Genomic DNA, 10,062 nt, shown 5'->3' with positions numbered 1-10,062 from the left:
GCTGGAGAGGCTGTGGAGAAAAGATAAGAATTTAAATTGCTGCAGCCACTATCAAGAACAGTAAGAAGTTTCCTTAAAAAAATTAAAAACAGAGTTGCCATTTGATCCAGCAATCCCATTCCTGGGCCAGTATCCAGATAATGCTCTAATGTGAAAAGATATACGCACCCCGATGCCCACAGCAGCACTATTTACAATAACCGAGACATGGAAACAATCTTAAGTGCTCATCGGCAGATGAATAGATGAAGATGTGGGATACGTACACTATGGAATAGTACTCAGCCACAGAAAATAATTAAGTAATGCCACGTGCAGCAACATGGATGGACCTAGAGATTATCATACTAAGGGAATTAACTCAAAAAAATAAAGACAAATACCATATGAAATCACTTATATGTGGAATCAAAAATGTGATACAAGTGGACTTATTTATGAAAAGGAAACAGACTCACAGACACAGAAAAGAAAACTGGTTACCAAAGGTGGGGTGTGTGTTAATCAGTCAGTCGTGTCCAAGTCTTTGTGATCCCATTGACTGTAGCCCACCAGGCGCCTCTGCGCACGGGCTTTTCCAGGCAAGAATACTGGAATGGGTTGCCATTTCCTTCTCTAAGGTAGTGGGGGAGGGACAATTTGGGGGAATGGCATTATCAGTTACATCCTACTACATATGAAATAGATAAATAATAAGGCCCTACTGAACCAGGAACTATATTCAATATCCTATAATAAACATAATGGAAGAGTGTATAAATATATATAATATACACACACACATATATATGTGTGTATATATATATATATATATATATATAGAGAGAGAGAGAGAGAGAGAGAATCACTCTGCTGTACCAGAAACCTTGTGAATCAACAATACTCCAATAAAATGAATAAATAACGCAGACTACAAAAATATACCTAACAATACTCTTTCAAAAAAATTTCACTTAACTAAAGAAGTAACTGCAAAAACACTAACAACTACAAAATATCTTGGCTTTTCTTTTTGATTTCGACATTTTGGTGAAATGCAAGTTAATAATATTAGTCCTGAAAAATAAAAGGGTTGAGAGTTGCAGGCACTTTTGAAACACACAAACATGTTGCCAATGTATCAGTAGAAACTTCAGGGCACTCACTGCCTTATACAAAGTATAATCGGCTGAGGTTTCCCTCAGCTTAGACATAAAGTAAAGAGAGAACACTGTTGCCTTAAATATCCTAAATGAATTGATAGGTCTGAAAAACTAGTGCTTCATCAGTACCCTAGCTAACACCACCAGACTACCCAAGTAATAAACAATACATTTTTTTAAAAGAAATAAAAATAAGCACACAGTGAATCTGAATAATGTGTGCCGTAAGTAGCTCCTTCCCTATTTCGCCTGCAAGCTAATAAAGTAGGGGTTTGTAAAACACATTGGCTTCCCTCTCAGAGAATTAGCTGAGAAGTAACTGGTGGGGAAGACTTCCTCTTTTTATTCATCTTTTATCTACCCACGGAGGAGGACGAACATCTGATTTTTTAACCCACACAGGAAGATGCTACTCGAGCACAGATCTGACTCTGAGTTCTCAGACTCTCTCTTGTACTGGCCTGCGTGCAGCTGCAGCTGTCATTTTCTGAAAACTCGCTCTCATTCTGTGTCCACATCAGGGCCAGAGCAGCCTGAGTCCTGGAATCTACAACTGGGGCTGTAGTCCCATGGCTCTATTCTTGACCAATATTCTTCCATATTCATGGAATAAACACTGTGGTATTGGCTGGGCAATTGAAGCAGATGCACCATAAGCATAATATAAAGAACTGGATTTACATAGAGGTAGAGGTAGCATGAAGTGCCCATGCTAAAATAAGTCTTACCTTTGATCACTAATCTAGGCAAGTAAGTGATAAAGGAGCTCCCATTTTTGAATAATAAAGGAGAAAATTTTTGTGATATTGAGTTAGGTAAAGATTTTTCAAAGATAGCAAAAATAATAAGTTACAAAAGAATGATAAAAAGGAAGTAAGTAAAGTAAAATAATAATGTCTTCCAGTGTGTAAATTAAGACAGCAAGAAGGCAAGTGCACTTAAAGAAACTTTTTGAAAACATATCTGAAAAGGAGTTTATATCCAGAATATATACAAAAGTAATGTAATGCAATAATAAAAAGATTAACAACCCAGTAAAAAACAATGATCCAACTATTTGAACACATACTTCTAAATTATATATATATATATATATATTTATTATTATATAGATAAATAATAAGATAATAGATAAATAAATACAAATAATTATACATATATATAAAATATGTGTGCATATGTATATACATTCAATAAGCACATCAATATTCATGAAAAAATGTAAATTAAACAACAATAAAATACCATTATATACCAACTAGAACAGCTAAAAGCTAACGAACCAAATGTGGGTGAGCATGTGCTAATTGAAAATTTTGAAAATTAGCAATGTAAATGCTAAGTGGCCCAACCACTTTGGAAAGCAGTATGGCAGATCTTTTTTTTTTTTTTTTTTAATTAGTTGGAGGCTAATTACTTCACAACATTTCAGTGGGTTTTTTCATACATTGATATGAATCAGCCATGGATTTACACGTATTCCCCATCCCGATCCCCGCTCCCACCTCCTTCTCCACCCGATTCCTCTGGGTCTTCCCAGTGCACCAGGCCCGAGCATTTGTCTCATGCATCCCACCTGGGCTGGTGATCTGTTTCACCATATGGCAGATCTTATAAAGGTAAACAGATGCTTATCATAGGATCCAGCAATTTTACTCCTAGCCATTTACCCAAAGGAAATAAAAGCATGCCTACAGAAATATGTGGACAGATAATATACGAAATCTAGAAGCAAGCATACAAATTCACAAGTGGTAAATGGACAAATAAATTCTAGGAATGCAAATCAAACCTACAATAAGATATCACCTCACATCAGTCAGAATGGCCATCATAAAAAAGTCTACAAACAATAAATGCTGGAGAGGGTGTGGATAAAAGGGAACCTCCTTGCACTGTTGGGGGGAATATAAATTGATACAGCTACTATGGAAGATGGTATGGAGTTTCCTTAAAAAACTAGGAATAAAACCACCATATGACCCAGCAAGCTCACTCCTAAGCATATACCCTGAGGGAACCAAAATGGAAAAAGACACATGTACCCCAGTGTTCACTGCAGCATTATTTATGATAGCTAAAACATTGAAGCAACCTAGATGTCCACCCACAGATGAATGGATAAAGAAGCTGTGGTATATATACACAATGGAGTATTACTCAGCCATAAAAAGGAACATATTTGAGTCAGTTCTAATGAGGTGGATGAACCTAGAGCCTATTATATAGACTGAAGTAAGTCAGAAAGAGAAAGATAAATATAAGATATTAACACCTATATATATGGAATCTAGAAAGATGGTACCAAAGACTCTATTTGCAGGACAGCAATGGAAAAACAGACAGAGAAAACAGGCTTAGGACATGGGAAGAGGGGAGAAGTGGGTGAGACATATGCACAGAGTAAGGTGGAAACTTACATTACCATATGTAAATTAGTTAGCCAACAGGAATTTGCTGTATGGCTCAGGAAACTCAAACGGGCTCTGCATCAACCAAGAGGGGTGGGATGGGGAGGGAGGTGGAAGCGAGGTTCAAGAGGAAGAGGACACATGTACACCTGTGGCTGATTCATTCATGTTGAGGTTTGAAAGAAAACAACAAAATTCTGAAAAGCAATTATCCTTCAATTAAAACATGGATAAATTTAAACAAAAATTCTAGGATAGTCATACTATGAAATAACACTCAGAAATAAAAGGAAATGCAATATTAACACATGTAATAACCTGGATGATTTTCATACCAGTATGCCAATTTGAGAGTCAAACACAAGAGATTATATACTATATGATTCCAAATATTTGCAGCTCGTAAAATAAAAGTAAACTTATAATGAATGTAGACAAGGCAGGCAAGGGAATTCCAGCTGAGCCTTTTATTTATTTATTTTTTTCACTTATTTTTATTAGTTGGAGGCTAATTACTTTACAATATTGTAGTGGTTTTTGCCATACATTGACACGAATCATCCATGGATTTACATGTGTTCCCCATCCCGATCCCCCCTCCACCTCCCTCCCCATCCAATCCCTCTGCGTCTTCCCAGTGAACCAGGCCCGAGCACTTGTCTCATGCATCCCACCTGGGCTGGTGGTCTGTTTCACCCTTGATAGTATACTTGTTTCAATGCTATTCTCTCTGAACATCCCACCCTTGCCTTCTCCCACAGAGTCCCAAAGTCTGTTCTATACATCTGTGTCTCTTTTTCTGTTTTGCATATAGGGTTATCATTACCATATTTTTAAATTCCATATATATGCGTTAGTATACTGTCTTGGTCTTTATCTTTCTGGCTTACTTCACTCTGTATAATGGGCTCCAGTTTCATCCATCTCATTAGAACTGATTCAAATGAATACTTTTTAATGGCTGAGTAATATTCCATAGTGTATATGTACCACAGCTCCCTTATCCATTCATCTGCTGATGGGCATCTAGGTTGCTTCCATGTCCTAGCAATTATAAACAGGGCTGCGATGATCATTGGGGTGCACGTGTCTCTTTCAGATCTGGTTTCCTCTGTGTGTATACCCAGGAGTGGGCTTGCTGGGTCATATGGCAGTTCTATTTCCAGTTTTTTAAGGAATTTCCACACTGTTCTCCATAGTGGCTGTACTAGTTTGCATTCCCACCAACAGTTTAAGAGGGTTCCCTTTTCTCCACACCCTCTCCAGCATTTATTGCTTGTAGACTTTTGGATAGCAGCCATCCTGACTGGCGTGTAATGGCACCTCATTGTGGTTTTGATTTGCATTTCTCTGATAAGGAGTGATGTTGAGCATCTTTTCATGTGTTTGTTAGCCATCTGTATGTTTTCTTTGGAGAAATGTAAAAAAATGGCCCATTTTTTGATTGGGTCATTTATTTTTCTGGAATTGAGCTTCAGGAGTTGCTTGTATATTTTTGAGGTTGATTCTTTGTTGCTTCGTTTGCTATTATTTTTTCCCATTCTGAGGGCTGTCTTTTCACCTTGCTTATTGTTTCCTTTGTTGTGCAAAAGCTTTTAAGTTTAATTAGGTCCCATTTGTTTATTTTTGTTTTTATTTTCAATATTCTGGGAGATGGGTCATAGAGGATCCTGCTGTGATTTATGTCAGAGAGTGTTTTGCCTATGTTCTTCTCTAGGAGTTTTCCTATATGCTAACAATGAGAAAACAGAAAGAGAAATTAAGGAAACAATACCATTCACCATTGCAATAAAAAGAATAAAGTACTTATGAGTATATCTACCTAAAGAAATGAAAGACCTATATATAGAAAACTATAAAACACTGATGAAAGAAATCAAAGAGGACACAAATAGATTAAGAAATATAGTGTGTTCATGGATTGGAAGAATCAATACTGTGAAAATGGCTATACTACCCAAAGCAATTTATAGATTCAATGCAATCCCTATCAAGCTACCAACAGTATTCTTCACAGAACTAGAACAAGTAATTTCACAATTTGTATGAAAATACAAAAAACCTCAACTAGCCAAAGCAATCTTGAGAAAGAAGAATGGAACTGGAGGAATCAATCTGCCTGACTTCAGCCTCTACTACAAAGCCACAGTCATCAAGACAGTATGATACTGGCACAAAGACAGAAATATAGATCAATGGAACAGAATAGAAAGCCCAGAGATAAATCCATAAACCTATGGACACCTTATCTTCGACAAAGGAGGCAGGATATACAATAGAAAAAAGACAACCTCTTTAACAAGTGGTGCTGGAAAAACTGGTCAACCACTTGCAAAAGAATGAAACTAGAACACCTTCTAACACTATACACAAAAATAAACTCAAAATGGATTAAAGATCTAAATGTAAGACTGGAAACCAGCTGAGCTTTTGAAAATCCTAAAAGTTGATGCTTTTAAAGTGCTACACTCAATATGTCACCAAATTTGGAAAACTCAGCAGTGGCTGCAGGACTGGAAAAGATCAGTTCCAATCACAAAAATTCCAATCCTAAAGAAAGGCAATTCCAATCCCAAAGAAGGACAATGCCAAAGAATGTTCCAACTACCACACAATTGCACTCATGTCACACGCTAGCAAAGAAATGCTCAAAATCCTTCAAGTTAGGCTTCAGCAGACCATGAACAGAGAACTTCCACAGGTACCAGCAGAATTTTGAAAAGCCAGAGGAAGCAGACATCAAGTTGCCAATGTTTGTTGGATCATCGAGAAAGCAAGGGAATTAAACAAACAACCAAAAAAAAAAAAAAAAGATCTATTTTTGCTTCATTGATTATGCTGAAGCCTTTGACTGTGTGGATCATAACGAACTGTAGAAAATTCTTAAAGAGATGGGAATGCCAAATCCCATTACCTGTCCCTTGAGAAACCTATATGCAGGTAACCATCGTCGGAAGGGAGCGGCAGCGCGCGGTCACAGCGCAGAGGCGACGCCACAGGGCAGCTGTGGCCATAGCAGCAGCTGGAGCAGCAGCATCTACAAGGACTCGGACTCGCGCCGCCGCGGGGGCCGAGCCTGGTGTGCGCGCAGAGGCTGGAGGGGAGTCGCCGCCGCCGCCAGACTTCAATGCCCAGGCCTCGGCTCCGCAGCGTTTTTCATTGGAATATATATTGCATATTTATGGCTACTCTGTGCGTGAGGGCAGACTTCTGTCAGGCTCAGCATGGCGTTTCTGCTGACAAGTGAGCTTGGAGGCTCTATGTGCCATAATTAGTATTGCCTTGTGAAGACTCTGGACACTTCCGATTGGCCTCAGAAATAGTTGTATCTTTTTCTTTTCTTTTCTTTTTTTGCAAGCATATTTCTTTTAATGACTCCAGTAAAATTAAGCTACAAGTAAACAAAAGTGGAGAGTGACCTACGCTTTTAACTTGTCTCATTAGTGCCTACATGTAGTAAAGGCTGCTTAATATTTGTACGTAGTTGGATTTTTTTTTTTTTTTTTTTTTTGGTAGTCTGAAGGTATCCATTAACAGACATTGAGGCCCAAGTTGAATTTGGATTCAAGTGGATTCCAAATGCTTCTGCTTATCTTGAAGAGAGAAATTTCTGAAAGAATAAGCAAGTTGAATCGAGAAAACTGATTTAGGCATTTTCGTGGTCTTTTTAATGTTTTCTGCTGTGAAACATTTCAAGATTTATGGATTTTTTCTTTTTTCTTTTTTTTTCATTTTCACCATCACACACGCAAGGTCACACTTTTTATTTGCCATAATGAACCGTCCAGCCCTTGTGGAGATCTCCTATGAGAACATGAGTTTTCTGATGACCCACAACCCTACCAATGCTACTCTCAACAAATCCGTTCACAGAGGAACTGAAGAAGTATAAAGTGACAACATCGAGTTTATGATGCTACATATTGAAAAAGAAGGAAACCCACATTCTAGATTGGCCTTTTGACGGTAGAGCGTCACCCCCTAATCAGATAGTAGATGATTAGCTAAGCCTACTAAAAACCAAATATCGTGAAGAACCAGGTTGCTGTGCTGCCGTGCATTGTGTTGCAGGATTGGGAAGGGCACCTGTACAGATTGCACTTGCTTTGACTGAATGTGGAATGTTGAATTAAGTACACATGTGGAATGAAAATGCAGTTCAATTTATAAGACAAAAAAGAAAGGGAGCATTCAATTCCAAACAGCTGCTTTACCTGGAGAAATACCGACCTAAGATGTGATTATGCTTCAGAGATACCGACAGGCATTACTGTATTCAGTAAAAAATATATACAAAGGCAGACTTGATTTAGAGGGAACTCTTGGTACCTGGAAAAGTGAATCTGGAATCTTAACTGTGTCATCAAAGTAGTGATGGATTCAGCACTCCTCAACCACTCAGTTAATGATTGGAAAAAAGCAAACATAAATCCCTCTATAATGTGAATTAAATGTTTAAGAAAAGAAAAAAAAAGCAACAGAACTGTACACAGAAAAACAGACTGGTTCAAAACTGAGAAAGGAGTATGTCAAGGCTGTATATTGTTACCTTGCTTTTTTAACTTACACAGAGTACATCATGGGAAATGCCAGGCTGCGTGAATCCCAAGCTGGAATCAAGTTTGCCAGGAGAAATATCAATAACTGCAGACATGCAGATGATATCACTCTAATGGCAGAAATTAAAGAGAAACTATAGAGCCTCTTGATGAGGGTGAAAGAGGAGAGTGAGAAAGCTGGCTTAAAGCTCAATATTCAAAAAACTAATATCACTGCAACTGGTCCCATCACTTCATGACAAATAGATGGGGAAAAGGTGGAAGCAGTGACAGATTTTATTTTATTGGGCTCCAGAATCACTGTGGATAGTGACTGCAGCCATGAAATTAAAAGATGCTTGTTCCTTGGAACAGAAGCTATGACAAACCTAGACAGAGTATTACAAAGCAAAGACATCATTTTGCTGGCAGAGGTCCATATAAGTAAAAACTACGTGTTTTTTTTTTTTTTTTCCCCAGTAATCATGTATAGATGTGAAAGCTGGACCATAAAGAAGGCTGAGCTCTGGAGAATCAATGTCTTTGAATTGTGGTGCTGGAGAAGACCCTTGAGAGTCCTCCAAGGAGATCAAACTAGTCAATCCTAAAGGATATTAACCCTGAATACTCATTACAAGGACTGATGCTGAAGCTCCAATACTTTGGCCACCTGATGTGAAGAGCTGACTCATTGGAAAAGATCCTGATGCTGGGAAAGATTGAAGGCGGGAGGAGAAGAGGTTGGCACAGGATGAGATGGTTATATAGCATCTCCAACTCCATGGATATGAATCTGAGCAAACTTTGGGAGATAGTGGAGGGCAGGGAAGCTTGGTGTGCTGCAGAGATGCAGACATGACTTAGTGACTGAAAATCAAGGCAGAATAGAGAATGCCTGTGGTTGGGAGTGGGTATAATAAGAAAGTAAGAAGCTTTATGATGAGGAAAAGGCTCTACTGTAGTTCTAAACTATAAACAATTACAGTAGTTCAAAATTTACTTAAATTGAGTGAATTTTATAGCATGTAAATAAGAATTTAATGAAAAAAATCATTCTATCTAAGCTACTTAATGGTCATATAATCTAGAAAATGAGTGAATCTAACCATACATGTTTTATGCCCTTTTGTTACATGACAGCCTTCCCTCCATAATGTCTCCAGGTAACCACTGATCTGTTTTCTAGCCTTATAGATATTTAGATATAGGTATTATTTTAGAATTCTATATAGATAGAATGCATTCTAGCTTTTCCTGGTTTCTTTCATTCAGCATAAATTTTGAGATTTTTTAATAGCTGAATTTGTAAAAACAAACAAAAACAAAAAAAAAACATATTCCTTTGTATTGCTGAGAAATATCCCAATGGTATCTATACCAAAGTTTATTAAGCTATTCAATTTTTGATGGGCATTTTTCAGTTTGTAGTTGCTGTTGTTCAGTTGCCCAGTCATGTCAGACTCTTTGCCACCCCATGGACAGCAGCAGGCCAGGCCTCTCTCCTCAGCATCTCCCAAAGTTTGCCCATGTTCATATCCATTGCATTGGTTTTGCCATCCAGCTATCTCACCCTCTAATGCCCTCTTCTCCTTCTGCCCTCAATCTTTTTCAGCATTAGGGGCTTTTCCAATGAGTCAGCTATTTGCATCAAACGACCAAAATACTGGAGTTTCAGCTTCAGGATTGGTCCTTCCAATGAGTATTCAGGATTGATTTCCCTTAAGATTGACTGGTTTGATCTCCTTGCTGTCCAAGTGACTCTCAGGAGTCTTCTCCAGCACCACAGTTCAAAGACATCAATTCTAAAGCTTTGTGAATATTTGTACAAATCTTCATGACTTCTTTTCCACTATAAATACCTAGCGTTGAATGACTGGAACATATGCATGTTTTAAATTTTAAAGAAACTAGCATCCTGTTTTAAAAACTCTTCCATTTTGTATTTATGTTGCGTGGTAAGTCGCTTCAGTT

At 37.9% G+C, this 10,062-nt stretch overlaps 1 pseudogene; it reads left to right on the top strand.

The window, feature by feature from the left end:
• Positions 1-7,328: 7,328 nt before the first annotated feature.
• On the top strand, positions 7,329-7,836 carry LOC133069566 (protein tyrosine phosphatase type IVA 2-like; annotated as a pseudogene).
• The last annotated feature ends 2,226 nt before the right edge of the window (positions 7,837-10,062 follow it).

The sequence above is a fragment of the Dama dama genome, chromosome 14, assembly GCF_033118175.1.
Source record: "Dama dama isolate Ldn47 chromosome 14, ASM3311817v1, whole genome shotgun sequence".
Lineage (NCBI taxonomy): Eukaryota > Metazoa > Chordata > Mammalia > Artiodactyla > Cervidae > Dama > Dama dama.
This window is presented reverse-complemented; position numbering and strand designations above follow the sequence as displayed.